Below are 17,998 nucleotides of genomic sequence, written 5' to 3'. Positions count from 1 at the left end.
TAAATTATTTCACCTCACTGAGCATTATTTGCAATTTGAGAAAGAGAGTAATACTTACCTTGTAAAATTTGGGAGAATTAAATGAGATGATCAAATTAAAGAGCTTACTTAGCAAATGCCTGGCACATAATCAGTACTCAATAAATGGTAGATGACAATTTGTGTATATTTGGACATTAGCGAATTTTGCTAAAGCATGCCTGCATAATTACACTGAATCCTCTACACTAATGTATCCTCTTGTTTTTCACCCTAACCAACAGTAGTCATACAAATACTTACTCTTTAATAGTTAGCTCAGATGTGACATGACAACTTCTAGGTCCCACCCAGGATGTGTTAGGAGATTGAATGTCGTCTAGAATAATGATGATGAAGGTTATCATCATAACCATCATCATCATAAATGATACTGACTACATAGCTTCTTTTCCTTTCAGTAACTCTCACTTCACCTTATCTTGGTGGGTCTGTCAGTATCATGGTCCCAGCACCCAGCTGCAGAAGTGGTACATGGACAAGGCTGAGGCACATCCTCTTAGATACAGAGATTGCTCCAGAAATGGGCCTAAGACTAAAGCAGAGTCAATAAATGTCACGTGAGGAAAAGAGGTAACTTTACCTTTGGAGTCATGACCTCTAATGACATTAACCCAGATCTGCTAATTGTCTTCTTTGCAACAATGTGGAAAGACAACTCAGAAGCAAACAAAATTAAGAGGTAGAGAAGGAGATAGAATTCAGGTGCCATGGTTTGAACTCCTGAGTCCAGCTGTGCATGCACTCAGGAGTTCAAACCAGGAGGCCAGCTGTGCATGGACTCAGGAGTTCAAACCTGAATGCAACCTCATGCAAATTTTTTTCCTACTTAAGCTAGTTTGAATTCCTTTTTCTGTCACTTACAATTGAAGAAGCCATAAGTAATAGAGTGAATTGTCTGTCTCACTCTGCACTTGCCTACAATAGCTTTTATACTATTCATGGTTTCTTGAATTTTTTTTCCCCTCCCTGGACTTACATCTTGGATAAAGACTGAAGTTCAGAGACTTGGTGTTTAACAACTTGGAATCCTTCCCTCTTGGTTGATAATTTGTAAATGTTGGCTGAATAAATGAATTATACAGTTCTTACACAGGTGAACTCAATTACTGGTCCTCCATCATTAGAATTTGCAAACAGTATGTGAATAGAAGGACACACTCTCTGGTTTGATTCTGGACATTTTCCTCCTCCATTATCGTCTCTATTTCAATCTGTTATGAGGTCATTTTTCTCTGATGCCTTGCTTCTCCTTGAAGAACAGGTTTTTGTGAGATAGCTCACACATACTCTTTATTTGTTCATTATTCCTGCATTAAAGTTCAAGGGGCTTTTCTTGTTGTTTCGTGTTAGTCTTTCATCTGTATAGCTGTCATTTTATTTCTATGCATTTGCAATTCCTTGCTCACATTTGCTCAATGGGAATATTCTCCATACTCAGCAGACCTCTTTCAATTGTAAGTGATGGAAACCTAACACAAACTAGATGAAGCAAAAAAAAAAAAAAAAAAAGGTTACTTTGTTGACTCATGTAGCTGGATGTCCAAGAGGCAACCTGAGCTTCAGATACAGCTGGATCCAGGTGATTAAAGAGTCTTGAGGTGCTTTATCGTTCAGGGTCTGTTTGCCTTTGTATCTTTTTGCTTGGTGGCTTAGTTCTCTCCTGTTGTGGCTAGGCTCTTTGCATTGACAGGTAAGATAATCACTGTCCCAGCTACTTTATAAAATCATTACAGGTCAAAATGCTAAAGTAATAGTTACCTCTATGCCAATGACCATAGAACAAGTACAGAAAATAGCATGAAAGTAATCTAGTTGGGCAAAGCTGAGTCATGCTTTACACCAGGAAGTGATCAGACACTGTGGCTGAGAGACTCAAGAGAACTATATGGGTGATAGAGGAACAATTCCACACTGGGATTAATAGCTGTTCACTAATACAAAGTAAAAAAAAACAACAAAAAATAATTCCCTTTTATTGTAACTAGGGAAAGCTAGTCCTCAAGATAGCCCTTTCTTCATGACTTTTTCCGTCTTTCATTCTAAGACACATCTGGACATCAAAGTGGCAAGCTTAAAATCCCCATCACCATCACCATACTCTACTCTAGAGTCTGACTGCCTTGTCCAGCCATCAAAGACAAATATTTAACTCTTTTGGCCTATTACATGTAGGGTCACATAATACAAAAAGTTAACAAGAACTGAGTTCAATTAAATTAGAATATTAAATATTTTTGTGGACTCTCCACACCCACCAAGCACATAGTCAACACTCATGCAGCCCACTTCACCTGCTTGCATTAAGGCTTGACTCCCACACCTGCCTCACTTCTTACAGCCACGACTGTTTTCCTTAGAATTTCTAAAATATCACAATGGACTGCTTAAAATCTTGGAACAAGTGTCTACTCACAATAGCTAACATATGGTAAGATTATCTTCAGTTTGGTGTCTCAGTTTGGATCTAGACTGTACATTATTTAGATCAATCGTTCTCAACCGGGGGTAGTATTGTCTCTGGTGGATATCTGGCATTCTCTGAGACATTTCTGATTATCATGACTGAGTAAAAGACTGTCATATCTCCATGTATCTGGTGGGTTGAGGCCAAGGATGCTGCTAAATATTATACAATGCATAGGACAGCAAACAACAAAAAAATGTGTCACTCCAAAGTTTTAGTGCTGAGGTTGAGAAACCCTGATCGAGATGAATACATTTTGGGGAAATTTTTATTTTATTATTTAAATTCTTTATCACATACAGTATGAAGAATATAAACAGGTGAAGAAATAATTATTTGAAGGAAAAATGCAGTAGGCAAGAATAATTATTGATGATTTTAATTCTCTTTATAACTCTTTTCTTTCATTCTTTCTATTTTTTTTTTAAGCCATCATGTCCTATTATGGAATTCCAATTGGGTTCTTAGATCTTTAATAGAACAAAAACATGAAATAAAAATCAAAAAGCACTAAAACACAAGAAACCATGTTCCTAGTTCCCATTGTATCTTTTAGTAGAGTTATGACTTGGGAAAATCATTTAATCCCTTAAAAACTAATTTTCCAACTTTTCAATATGAAATATTTATATTAAATTATTGTTTTAAAATAAAATGTTAATCTACTAAAGAAAAACACAATGTAAAAAGAAACCCAAAGAAATGCTATGAGGGGAGAAAACCAAGGAACCAAAAGCCCTAATTTAGCTTACCTTCTTTCTCCACAATGGTACTGAAACAGAAATTCTTCTAGAGTCATCTCACTAATCACTGAATTCAATGAACTCTATTTTCCTTTCCAGCTCTAATGTTTAATTACTAAATCAAACTTTATCTGTCCTAGGCTCCGTTTTTAAAATATTTTGCTCTCTATCAAGGATTAAAGTTTGACCTAATAAAATAACCAAATCTATCCTCTTAGAAACCATCAGGGAGTAATATTTCTGAGATAAACAGAGAGGAATCTTAGAGCATTATTCGAATACTTATAATCTCAAGAATAATGCCAGTCTAGAGCAGGTGACATTTTACATGAGGATGCCATTTTGCTTCTGCCAAATTATGTGAGAAGATGGTTTATTCAAGACTTGTCTAAAAGGGACAGCTCCAAAATGCCAAGCCACAGAGCAAGCCGTGTTCCAGAAACAGGAACAAGTGATGGAAGATCACTCCCGACAGCATTCACTTGGTATAAGAAAACAATATGTCTCACATACAGAAAACCAGTTATGAATTGAAAAGAAAATTTTAAGTATGAAACAAAATTTTCTTTGTTAACCAGTGGATTCTTCTAAGAATGTTTATGTCCAAAATTTCAAATAAGATTTTGGAATGCCAGAAAATGAGCAGGAATGTAAGACCAGTAGAAGTACTTACTAAGAATGTGTTCATCTCTTCTAGTTTGTCCATTTGTTGGTGCATAATTGTTCATAGTAGTTTCCCATATTCCTTTCCATTTGTGTGGTATCTAGGTGTAATGTACCCTCTTTCATTTATAATTTTGTTTATTTGAATCCTCTTTTATTTCCTTGATAAGTCTAGCTAAAGGTCTGTGTGTTTTGTTTATCTTTTCAAAAAAACTCAAGTTTCAGGGATCTTTTCTATTTTCTTTTTAGTCTCTCATTCATTCATTTCTGCACTGATCTTTATTTCTTTCCTCCCACTAACTTTGGTCATAGTTTGTTCTTCTTTTTCTAGTTCTTTGAGTTGTAAAATTAGGTTGTTTATTTGAGATCTTTCTTTTTTCTTCATGTAGGTATTTATCACTAAAAACTTCCCTCTTAGAACTGCTTTAGATGCATTCCATAAGTTTTGGTATATTGTATTTTCATTTTTATTTGTCGCAAGAAATGGTTTTGATTTCTCTTTTGATTTCTTCCTTGACCCACTGGTTGTTCAGTAGCATGCTGTTTAATCTCCACATATTGGTTAATTTTTCAGTTTTCTCCTGGTAAACTAGGAGAAACTAGGAAACTAGGAAAACTTTTAGTTTTATGCAACTGTGGTACGAAAAGGCTTTTGATATGATTTCAATCTTCTTTATTTTTTTCAAAGAAGACAGTCAAACAGGTACATGAAAAAGTCCTCAACATCAGTAATCACCGGAAAAATGCAAAACCACAATGAGATACCATCTCATACCTGTCAAAATGACTATTATCAGAAAGACGAGAAACAACAAGTGTTGGCGAAGATGTAGAGAAAAGGAACTCTCCTGCACCATTGGTGAGGGTGTAACTTGGTGCAGCCACTATGGAAAACTAAGAGGGTTCCTCAAAACATTAAAAATAAAACTACTACATGATCCAGCAATCCCATTTCTGGGTATATATACAAAGGAAATGAGAACAGGATCTTGGGAGAGATATCTGCACTCTCATGTTCATTGCAGCATTATTCACAATAACCAAGATATGGAAACAACCTAAGTGTTCCTCAGCAGATGAATGAATAAAGATGAGGTGGGGGGTGTATATACATATGTACATATTATTCAGCCATGAGAAAGACACCTTGCCATTTGTGACAACATGGATAGAGCTTGAGGGCTCTATGCTAAATGAAATAAGCCTGACACTGAAAGACAAATATTGTATGATCTCATTTACATATGGAATCTAAAAAAACCAAACAAACAAAACCCAAAATTCATAAAACTTGTAGAAACAGAGAAAAAAAGGGTGGTTACCAGGAGCTGGGAGGTGGCAGAGAAGTGATATGTTGGTCAAAGGTTATAAACTTCTAGTTATAAGATAAATAAGTTCTGGGGAATCTAATGTACAGTATAGTAATTTACGTTAATAATACTGTATTATACACTTGAAAGTTGCTAAGAGAGTATATCTTAAATATTCTCACCACAAAATATAAATGGAAATTATGCTACATGATTCAGGTATTAGCTAATGTTATGGTAGTAATTACTTTGCAATATATACGTGTATCAAGTCAACATGTTGTACACCTTAAATATACCCAATGTTATATATCATTTATATTGAAATAAAGCTGGAAAAAAGTACTTACTAAGTTTCTTTGCTTCATGCTTTCTCCTCTCTTAATCAACCTTACCAATTATTTTGGTTTAAGATTTTCTGCTAGGTTTCCCCTTTGATGCATCTTTCCTGGATGTCTTTGTGAAGAAAACACAAATGAATAGAAATTCTGTTGCATGGCTCTGTCACTATCTGAGTGTACACTTGACTTCAGAAGGTCTTTATTTGCACTGAACCTTTAAACATATTGAAATTCCAATATTTGGGCTTTCAAATCTAATCAAACTTATCCTGGAGTAGAAGGGATTCACACCTCAACACAAACAAGGTTTCTTTCAACCTATCACATGGGTGGACTTTGAGGGCGCGATGCTAACTGAAGTAAGTTGGAGAAAGACAAATACTGTAGGATATCACTTATATGTGGAATTTTTAAGAAGTCAAATTCATAGAAACAGAGACTAGAATGGTGGTTACTAGAGGCAGGGGGTTGGGGGTAATCAGGAGATGTCAGCCAAAGAGTACAAACTTCCAGTTTTAAGATGAATAAGTTCTCTGGGTCTAATTACGTTACGGTGATTTTAGCTAATAAAACTGTTTAATATACTTGAAAGTTGCTAAGAGTAGACCTTAAATGTTCTCACCACAAAAAAGAAATGGTAGTTACGTGACATGATGGAGGTGTCAGCTAGTACTATGGTAGTGATCATTTTGCAATATATAAATGTATCATATCAACACATTGTATACCTTAAACTTACACAATGTTATATGTCAATTATATCTTAATAAAGCTGGAGAATTTTTTTTGAATTCCTGTTGTTTCTTTCTCTTCTTTCTTTTTCTATTAGTGTTAAATATCTTGGCTTTTTCTTTTTATTCCAAAGCAAAATTTCCCAAGTGACTAATATAGAATAGTAATCCCAAAAACTGTTTTTTTTTTTTTAAAGAAAATAGATGACCAAATATACCCTCTTTTGGATATTCTCCATTCTCATTTGCCAAATAAATTTTCTGAAGTCCTGCAGCAAAATTAACTTTTTAAATTGTTTCCTCAAGATATCTCACAAGTGAACTCTCTACCCCAACGCTCTCCTTTATATTTTTCAAGTAATAGCTACTAAACCCTGTGAAGATAGCAGAACTCATTCTGGAAAATGCTGGTCTTTTATTTGTATTATTTCTTTCCTCCTCTTTCCTTCTTTCCAAGAATTTGCAATCTTCATTGTGGCTCATATGTTACTCCCTTTGTAGCAAAGCACTTTTGCAAGAATCCCCAGTGATGCTGGATGTCTGATTTTAATAGTGTCTTTTAAGTCTTCATCATAATTGAGTTTTCTGCAAGGTACAAGAAACCTCCCATCATTTACTACCTGGTTCTCTTTGTCCCTTGATTTTCAAGGAACTATTTATCATCTGATTCTCACTCCTTTTATATGTCTCTTTTCCCCCTTGATTCTCTTTGTATCATCTTATAAATACGTCTTCACCAGGAATCCACTAGTTCTACTCTTTCTTTCGTTTTATTTCCTCTTCTTGTGTGATCTCATTCACTGCATCCGTTCAATTACAAGTGTATACTAATGACTCTCAAATCAGTATCGCCCGCCCAGACTCCAGTCCTGAGCCTAAGAATCAAATTTCAGTGGTTCCCAAATACTAGTCCGTAGTTTACAAACTTTGGGTAGGAATTTCGTGTTTCTTTTTTTTTTTAAGCTTGGCGCTCATTAGAGTGCCTTCATCATTACACATACTTAATACATGTTGGTTAAATCAAAACTTTGAACCAAATTAACTACATGGCTTAATAATACATCTGAAAGTTTGAAGTCTATTTAACTTGCCATTGGTTAAATCACTTAATTTCTTTGTCAGCTCCATCTGAAAATTGGAGAAGATAGACGAGATAATTGCTATGATTCCTATTAACATTACCTTTCAGTTTCTAAAGTCTCTATTATCTCTTTTAAAATGAAAAGAATCTTGTAAAAAAACACCTAAAACAAGAGGAGCCTTAACTAAGCAGTTAAGTTATTTCAGTTTGAATGCATTCATTTAATACACTTTTCTGAGTGCCAAATATGTGTCAGGCACTGGGCTCACAATTTTATTCCGATAACTAAGAAATACTGGGTATAAACAGAAAGATAATTCTAAAGAATGTGACTTACATTTCCTTTTTAGGTCTTATATTTTCTTATATGAGTTTAAGAAATATTCCACCAAATCTTAATTGAAACTAAAATGAGTTTGAAAAGTGGCCTAAAAAACTCATAAATTCACTGTTAAGGGTACCACTAAATAAATATTTATGCTAAAATATTTTCATAATTTTTTAAACTTGTAATAAAGTCGATCCTAGTTGCAAGGGCTTAGAGGGCAGTCAAAAAAAAACTGTACTGTGTTAAACATTAAATAATTACTTCATTTTGTGTTTGCTATAAATTTTGAAAATATAAAGGAAAATCAGAGAGAAAATAATATTAGCCTGATATTGATCAGAAGTGCTGGAAGGCAAAATAATGACATCTACTCATTATCAGAGTTAAGAGATGTTATGAATGGGGCATCTGGCACATAGCAGTTCACGAGCAGCAAAAAAAAAAAAAAAAAAACTCCATAAAAGCATTGAATGGCACCCTGCTCACAGTATTTCAGAGCTACATATATGAATCAGAAATCTCAGGAGACTGAGAAATATTTAAATGTAACCCTCCTCACACTGGAATGAAGTACTTTAAAATAAATAGTAGCTGATGTAGACTGACAATTAGTGATAAGGGCACATACTTTTATCCAGATATTTTTACATCTTTAAAACTTGATCTAAATTATCAAGTAAAATTTTACATAAAATACTGAAGAAAAACTGGCATAAGAATAAGTGACATAGGGGCCTATTTTTAATATGTGAAACGATGTACTTTTAGATTTTGTGCTTGGTGGGATTTACTACATAAAGCATGGATGAGTGTTTGTTATCTCCCTTTTAGACCCTCACTGCATTCAGAGTCCAGTCCTTATTCGCCTTGGTCTTCCCAACACATAGTTGAGTAGGTGTCCAGGAGAAGGGGCTCCAGAAGGCTACTGAATTCAACCAAGCTAAAAGACAAAAGCAAAGAAATACAAAATACATGCATGATTGATATGATTATATAAAATGTGTGTAAACATGGGAGAAGCCCTTTTAACTGGTCTCAATTTAACTAACCTATTGGGTTAACTAAGAATACCAATTTTCTTTGCAAGACTTAAAACTTATGTTCATCAACCAAGGACTGCACCAGGATACTAAATTATGGTCTAATACTCTCCCATTTCTGCCACCACCACATAAGCTGCATGTTTATCAAGAATAATTTGTGCTTTTTCTCAATTTGTTTCCCCCAGGTGTCCTTTTTATTACTTCTTTGTTATTTATATAACCTAATGGAATATGAGCATGGAAAGAGCAGTTCTTTTGAAGTCTGTGCTTAATGGTTTCAAAATACTTAAGCAGGTTACAAACAAAGTCTTGAATTATGTATAGAAAAACATAAATTTAAAAAATTAGGCAGAGGAATATAAAATCTATGAGGATTATAGTCTTGGATCATTTTACAAATACATTTACGTTCTCATTTCACTTAAAAAAGACAAACAACATGGAAATAAAAGACAATGCATTATAAATACAGTTTATACAAGATAAGTAAATTCATGTTAAGATACAAAATAAAACAAAAACAAAAACCAAATAACAGTAAATGTAGCCCTGCTTCAAATTATTATAAAGTGAATGACAGTTAAAATAGTACATCTATATCAAACATTTTTAAATGACTCCCCTCTTTAAATTATTTCTGTCATTAATTGACCGGTGAGGCCAGTCATAGTGAATAAAAAAAGACTACTCTGTCCAAACTAAACATAATATATGATACCAGATGTCAAAATTTAAAACACTTTCCTAGTACCTCTTCTTACTGGTAAGCCAATTTCTTTCTTTGTGCCCATTCTACCATGAAGGCTTGGCCATGAAGTTTGTTACCTCAGGTAAAAATAGAGCAAGTTCAGCACAGAATAACACAGTCACGATTCAGCTTCAAGTCTCAATGCTGACTTATTTTTTTTCCTATTAGAAAAAACTTATCTAATACCCTATGTCAACAACAATATCAGAATCTCAAAATTCCAAGGGATCTTGTACCTAACAAGGTAGAAGGCAGTGTTGGATTAAAAAATATATATTAATTAGATGTGTATTTTAGTTAGTGGTCTCACAGTCATTTATATATAACTTTTAAAAAAACCTCTTCTTGCAAGAGAGGTACCTAGAAAATTATTTTGCTTTGAAGGTCTGCTTTTTAAATTGCATGGTGATGCCTCTTCACTTGCTAAGTACCCTGAAAGTTCTTCCCTCTGAAAAGGATTTGCTAGCTGTTGTTTATAGCTAAGGAAAGAGAGTGGCTTGATATGTTTAAGAAGAGAGTAGACATGAGATACTGTCAGGTCTGCACAGGATTGGAGAGGGATCTAGAAGGCCTGGTACACCCCCAGTGGAATTGCTGAGGATTGAGAGCTAAACTTCCTGGGGAGGCTGAGACCACCATGGTAAGGGAATAGGTAGCCATGGGATGGATGCCTTGACATGAAGAGTCTATGCCAGGACCTGGAAAGCAGGCATTTCAGATGCTCTCAGAGCATCTGAAGCAAAGAAAATCAAGATGGAGCCAAGTTACTGCAGAAAGGGAACCACTGTACTCTGAAAAGACCATGAGTTATACCAGCTTTAAGCTACTTCAGCAGCAGGTAGAGCAAGATGTGAAACCATGACTCAGAGTCTAGTAAAGATCACTTATGGTAATCTAGAATTTATTATAAGTCAGGAAGAGAAGAACATGCAGACCATAGGCCCCTTTGTCAAATCTCTGGGCACAGGTAGGTATCCCCGTGCACCTAGAGCGGGCCTGCATTGGGAAGGAAACGATGGAACACCCTTTGAGATGGGATGAATAACCTTGATAGTAAGTGTGAACTATGACTTCACTGAGTATTCACCTCATAATGAATTACATTCCCTTAGGAAGTTTAAGTTTTTCTGAAGTACACTTATGGAGGAATAAAGCATCATATTTTATTCTTTCCACATTTGAGTGGGAGCAAATACAGTTTTTACATATATATATATGTATATATATATACACACACACATACACACTCAAAGATATATACATACAAATCTAAGAATAGAAAACTAAAGTATCCGGGAGGAAAACCATCTTGATCTCTCTGCAGAGAAAAAAATATTTGTTCGATTGATTCTATGGAAATTGGAATGAATGAAAATGTGTAGCTCTAAGAGTCTTCGTTTTACTTATGAAAATGATTTATGAACAGTTTTGAAAAACAGAAACTCTTTGGTATACACCCTCAGAATGTTTTCAGACAGTCATAAGAATTCATGTCCCAGAGTTAAATTATTCTGATAGATGTAAATATCAATATCAAAGAAGTGCAGAATAAAAAATTCTTACTTCTTAAGTGAAAATGGGATATTGAGGCAGTTAACAGCTGAGGGTAAGACGGGGGAACCCATCTTAGATGAGGTGCACAGGAAAAGTATCTCCCAGTAAGAAACATGTCAGGCAGGACAGAAACATGAGAAGGGACTAATTACAAAAGGAGCTGAGAGATAGAATAAAGAAAAAGAAAAGAGAAAGGAAGACAGAAAGGCTGATAGGAAGGCATTCAGGTTAAAGAAAGGAAAGGAAGGAAAGAAAGGGAAAGAAAGAAAGAGAAAGATTCTTCCTCTGGGGGAAAGTGTGAGGCTAGGTGTTGGAAAAGAGATCGGAGCACAGAACTAAAATAAGAACAGAGTAGCCGCAGTGAGACGAGCAAGGTGGAAAGTGACACCAGATGACACTGGAGCAAAGGTCAGCAGCCAGGACATGGCAGTCATGAGAAGGCCTTGCTGTAACTGCAAAAATGTAAGAGCTGTTCATTTTTGAAATACCAAATGTCTGACAGGGCAAAAAGAAATGAGTTCTTTGCCATGATTTAAGAATTCTGTGATCACACTTGCCTTCTAAAGTACGAAAATCCTTTCTATCACAAACACTTCTCACAAACACTTCTCCACTCTGTCGAGCTATGATGCTCTTCCTACCATCAATTCCTAATAATGCAAAGATGCCCAGTGTACGAGCACTGTAGAGTGTGTGTGTGTGTGTGTGGTTTCAGAAAATAATAGTGTTTTTTTTTTCCAATAGGAACGAGAATGTTTTGAGGCTCAAGAGTCTAGGCACACACAGTTCAACGGATTTACTTTGGGTCATACGCCTGGTCTACCACCTAGATCTACTTTACCATTTTCCTAACTGTGGTCCAGAATAGCCACAGGCCATGAGTTCTAACAGATGTGATTTCCTCCTGTATTTATAATGACTGCTTCCATATTTCTTCCTCTTCTCTTATAAACTCTGCGTCCACAGTCTAATCCCCACCCTCCTTGGAGTCAACTAACAAACCTATTTCATACTCTATTAATGATTCTTTCTTTTTTCATTTTTCCAAATATCTTTTCCAAAGCAGAGATTATTAAATAAATTATTTCCCAGAACACTCAGAAATGATTGAATTAATCAGAAAGTTTTAAGTAGAATTGATTTCTGAGGAATACACGAATTTCTGGAAGGGGGCAAATCATGATGAGTTCCTAGACTCTTTTGCAAAATTTGGCAGTTCATAAAATAAATTAGAGGTTTCAACCTGTTTTCTGAGGAAAATAAAACAAAACAAAACACAGTAACTGCAAGCACTATAAACTCTTACAATTAATAAAGTTTCCAAGGTTTTTATTATCTTTATTTTATTTCTATTATAAATAATTGTAAAATATAATGTACTATGAAAGTCCTTTTGTATTCATTAATTGTATTTATACTTAATAACCACTGGAGTTCCCTGATATTTAATTAGATTATTTATTTTTCATTTTGTTAGGTCAGATTTCAGTATCTAAAAGATGAGTGGGGTAGCTGTAACTTCTACTAATGAAGACATTGAGTTTTTGGAGACATTTTCTCTAACCCGTTTTCCCTCAAGTGCTTTGCTTAAACTATTTTTCCAAAGTAAGATAAACTTTTTCAAAGCCTGAATTAGGGTAAGTTGAGACAAACGTATTTCATTTCAGATATCCAATGAAGAATATATTCTTAAAATTGCCAGCAGCAGTAAATGACATACAAACAGAGCAAACAGCACGCTGAGCCCCAGCAAGTCCACCTGTCCTTTGTGTGCATTCTTTTCATCTTTCCCACAGTCTTTAGGTGTCGCTAAAGAGGCTCCTAATAAATTGTTATATAGTCTTAGTATTCCAAAAATTGCAAGGAGGAATCATCGATGTCAAGAATTCTTTGAAAAAGCTACGTAAGAACCGAAGGTTGACACACTCTCTCTCTGAGTGTGGTTCCCAACAGGAAGCCAATGTGTACTGCATGCCTAGGCTTCAGTCCAAGGAATTATCTCTTGGCTAGAGTCAGGATGAGCAGAGATCCAAGTGTCATCGCTAGATGACACTGAGAAGAAAGTGGCATTTGGTGGCTGAATCAAGCAAAACTCTGATCTTTGATTCATGGTGCTGTCTTGTATCCTGGGATGAGCTAAGAAATTAGTGTGTTCCCTTTCATTTGTTGAAAGGAGCAGCCAAGTCTCTGTGGGTGATATTCTGTTAGGAACTGGAAAATTCACTACACCAGAAATGGGCAGCCATCCTAAATTTTCTATAAGATAAATTAACTTGGACAATATCATTGGAACTTCTACCTGGGGTGATCCAAAAGTAATGATAATTTCGATCAAAAAGTATAAATTCAAGTGTATTTGAGTTAAGAGGGCTCATAATCACTAAGAGAAAAACAACAAAAATCTTTTCCTTCAGACTATACTACAAAGCTACAGTAATCAAGACAGTATGGTACTGGCACAAAAACAGGAATATAGATCAATGGAACAGGACAGAAAGCCCAGAGATAAACCCACCCACATATGGTCACCTTATCTTTGATAAAGGAGGTGAGAATATACAATGGAGAAAAGACAGCCTCTTCAATAAGTGCTGCTGGGAAAACTGAACAGCTACACGTAAAAGAATGAAATTAGAGCACTCCTTAACACCATACACAAAAATAAACTCAAAATGGATTAAAGACCTAAATGTAAGACCAGACACTATAAAACTCTTAGAGGAAAATATAGGCAGAACACTCCATGACATAAATCACAGCAAGATCCTTTTTGACCCACCTCCTAGAGAAATGGAAATAAAAACAACCAAATGGGACCTAATGAAACTTAAAAGCTTTTGCACAGCAAAGGAAACCATAAACAAGACCAAAAGACAACCCTCAGAATGGGAGAAAACATTTGCAAATGAAGCAACTGACAAAGAATTCATCTCCAAAATTTATAAGCAGCTCATGCAGCTCAATAACAAAAAAACAAACAACCCAATCCAAAAATGGGCAGAAGACCTAAATAGACATTTCTCCAAAGAAGATATACAGACTGCCAACAAACACATGAAAGAATGCTCAACATCACTAATCATTAGAGAAATGCAAATCAAAACTACAATGAGATATCATCTCACACCGGTCAGAATGGCCATCATCAAAAAATCTACAAACAATAATTTTCTAGATTACCTGGAGAGGGTGTAGAGAAAAGGGAACCATCTTGCACTGTTAGTGGGAATGTAAATTGATACAGCCACTGTGGAGAACAGTATGGAGGTTCCTTAAAAAACTACAAATAGAACTACCATATGACCCAGCAATCCCACTACTGGGCATATACCCTGAGAAAACCATAATTCAAAAAGAGTCACATACCAAAATGTTCATTGCAGCTCTATTTACAATAGCCCGGAGATGGAAACAACCTAAGTGTCCATCATCGGATGAATGGATAAAGAAGATGTGGCACATATATACAATGGAATATTACTCAGCCATAAAAAGAAACAAAATTGAGCTATTTGTAATGAGGTGGATAGACCTAGAGTCTGTCATACAGAGTGAAGTCAGTCAGAAAGAGAGAGACAAATACTGTATGCTAACACATATATATGGAATTTAAGAAAAAAAAAATGTCATGAAGAACCTAGGGGTAAGACAGGAATAAAGACACAGACCTACTAGAGAATGGACTTGAGGATATGGGGAGGGGGAAGGGTAAGCTGTGACAAACTGAGAGAGGGGCATGGACATATATACACTACCAAATGTAAGGTAGATAGCTAGTGGGAAGCAGCCGCATAGCACAGGGAGATCAGCTCGGTGCTTTGTGACCGCCTGGAGTGGTGGGACAGGGAGGGTGGGAGGGAGGGAGACGCAAGAGGGAAGAGATATGGGAACATATGTATATATATAACTGATTCATTTTGTTGTAAAGCGGAAACTAACACACCATTGTAAAGCAATTATGCTCCAATAAAGATGTTAAAAAAAAAAAGAAAGAAAACAGATCCTGAATTAAACGCATGTGACTCTGTTGCCTGAGAGAAGGCAGTGCTGATGATTTCACATATATATGAATGTAAACTGAGGCTCTAAAGTCTATGCCTGGGACCAATCCTGGTGCTGCTCTGATTAAGGTTAAATGAGAAATCTCTTTCCCAAAATGGCATCTTTTAACATTTAATAAAAATTAACTGAAGTGCCTACTATATGTGATGTCCTATACTAAGTATCAGGAATTCAGAGGGAAACACAAATTACCCATAGTCTTTCCATCAAGGGTATCCCCTGTCTGAGGGAGGCGGACGTTAAGCATGTTAAGGCACAAATAAAAATCTAATTATAGGTGGCGATTAGGACTCTACTGAAAGGTGCTGGTGGGAAGTGAGGAGCTAGTGAGAACAAAGAAGTGGAAGTACTGTAGCTTGGGGCGGCAGTGTCTCACTCTGTAGCCAAAGCCCCACCTGAATTTTTTCGCCCTCTTATATGATCACCTTAACAAACTATGCAGTGACGTTTGGTGTGTTTTGAAGACATAGCTGGTGTCTTTGTATGCAATGTTTTAATCTGCCGTAGGGGTTTGCCATATCTGTAAACTCCACTACCAGGTCAAAGGTTCCTGACCAGCCTGCTTCAGATACCTTAATCCGAGTGTCTAAAGAGCCGATGAAAATATTTACTTCTTAAGTTTGATATATTTATATACAGCAAAACCAAATTAATGTTCTGCTTAGCAAGAAACATCAACTGAAGCATAATTTAAAGTTTATGAGAACTTTTAAATAATGTCCTTGACTACTCAGCTTTAGAATTCGGCACAAATTATATTTTCAAACTCTCATAGCAAATCTAAACTTAATTAAAAGAATATTCTAAGTGTTTTTTAAAGCCAGTGATGACATTATGATGTCCAAATCCTATACCATTAATATGTAAATAACTGTAAATGTAGTCACATAGTTGAAGTATGTTTTCTGTCAAACCCGTTCAGCTGCAACATGCATTTATTGTAGTACAGTGAAATAAAAAAAAAAACGTAATTATTGGTCATTCCCACCACGACAGTAGGAATCAGAGATATGGGAATAATACTGCTCTCTTGTTAATTCATAACACTCAGAAGCCTTATAGCTAAATCCCTGTGTGCCTCTTTTCCTATAACAAAATTTTAGAAAAGGATGATAAAAAGCAAATAAAAAGGGAATACAGTTTTCCCTTAACTTCAATCAAAGTTGGGTAAATGTCAACATTCTGGAAGAATCCAAGAAACACTTGACAATGGCAAAATGATCAAGAGTGACATAATCAACAAAATGCTACTTTTTTTTCTGTTCTGAAGTTTGAGGAGTTGCACTTACTAACAAGATTACACACTCTTTCGTTTTCATTAAAAAAATAAAAATAATCATGGATGATACAGAGGAGAAATTTACAATCTGTACCTTTTATCCTAAGTTACGCAGCTCAAGTTGCAACTGTCAGCTCCAAATATATTTTATAATAAGGGCACAGAGTTAAAATCTTGATGGACAATAATATATCAGGTTGCTATGGACAAAGAATAAGACATTTCCACTATGGCTTCTGGAAACAACCATTATATTGGTGGTCTTCCCTATTCGCCAAGATTAATCAAAAATGACTGTCTTATGTTTGCTTTACACAGGCAGACAAAATCTTTTAAATTCATGATTCAATGTTCAACATTCTAGTTGATTATTTTAATCACATCACACACAGAAGTACTTCAGTCATCCAATATTTCCCAGGAGGCACAGCCTCAAGTGCCATCTCTAATCTTTTTAGAGCACCTTCTTCTGCTGCCGTTCATTAATTAAACAGAGTTTTGCTGATGATTCTTTTGGCTGCTCTTCCCCTAGAAGCTGCCCGATCTCTTGTCATCATATTGTTTCCTTCATCGCAACCACGCTGGTTCATCATCAATTATTTTCCTCCTTCAGAACTATTTTCCTCTCTTTGACGACTTGATAAATCTTTACAACCAAATTCTACCTCACTTATTCAAATTACTTTTCTTCAAAGGCACTACCGCTCTGTCTTTGTAATCATTTCCTTATTCCCCAAAGGAGTTTAAGACTCCAACATCAACTACAGACATACATAAGTAAGTGCCCAGATTAAAGAGCAAAATTTCAAGCCAGGAGCCAAGTTTGATACTAATATCCGTGTCATTCAGAAAGGGTCAGGAACTGGGGTAGCAATAGTAATCTATTCATTTATTTTCATTCACTCAATGTATTCAGTGCTATAATTCATTCAGAGCTATATTTATTAAGTACCCGTGTTGTGTCACCACTGTTCTGGACACTCTGGTGGGCAAAACCGAAGTGGCATTTTTGGCAGATTGTGTTTCTCAACAGAGTCATACCCACATGTCCCTCTCATCATGTAACTTTGACATTTCCACCATAGAGGGATGAGGGCCTATGTTCTTTCCCCCTGAATGTGGATGCACTTGCAACTATGGCAGAAGTAACGTTATTTGACTCCTGAAGCTAGATTTACAAAGCCACACAGTCTCTGCCTGGTACTTCTGTGACACTCACGAGTGGCAATAAGTTACTATGTAAGTAGTCTGACTGCTCTGAGGTGGTAGCCATGCTGTAAGGAAACCCAAATAAGCAGCCAGCAAGAAATGAGTACTCCAGTTTTGATTGAGTTCACTACCAAAAGCCATCACCACCTTGCCAGCCACATGAGTGAGCCATCCAGAAAGTGGATCTCAGCCTCAAGTCAAGCATGGAGCAGAACAAGTCATCCCCACAGAGCCCTGCCCGAAATGCAAATTCCATAACTACTGTTGTTTCAGTCACTAAAAACAGTCACTAAGTTTTGGAGTGGTTTGTTACTCAGCAATAGATAACTGCTACATCCCAGACCTCAGAATACTTACAGCCTACAGTGGAAGATACAAAATGTTACCAACTTACATCTCT

General features: G+C 35.9%; 1 long non-coding RNA gene across 4 annotated transcripts in view; it reads right to left on the bottom strand.

The window, feature by feature from the left end:
- Positions 1–17,998, bottom strand: part of LOC149744023 (uncharacterized) — a 68,872-nt gene continuing 50,874 nt past the window's right edge. For all 4 annotated transcript variants that reach the window (XR_016391567.1, XR_016391566.1, XR_016391568.1 and 1 more), the window contains one exon: positions 1–8,643. This is a non-coding gene — a long non-coding RNA (uncharacterized LOC149744023). The remainder of the gene's footprint in view (positions 8,644–17,998) is intronic.

The sequence above is a fragment of the Delphinapterus leucas genome, unplaced genomic scaffold, assembly GCF_059928025.1.
Source record: "Delphinapterus leucas isolate spDelLeu-1000000601 "Yukka" unplaced genomic scaffold, BTC_Dleu_Yukka2 spDelLeu_asBTCV2_sq25, whole genome shotgun sequence".
Classification (NCBI taxonomy): Eukaryota; Metazoa; Chordata; class Mammalia; order Artiodactyla; family Monodontidae; genus Delphinapterus; species Delphinapterus leucas.
Note: the sequence above shows the minus strand (reverse complement) of the source record. Positions and strands in the feature narration are given on the sequence as shown.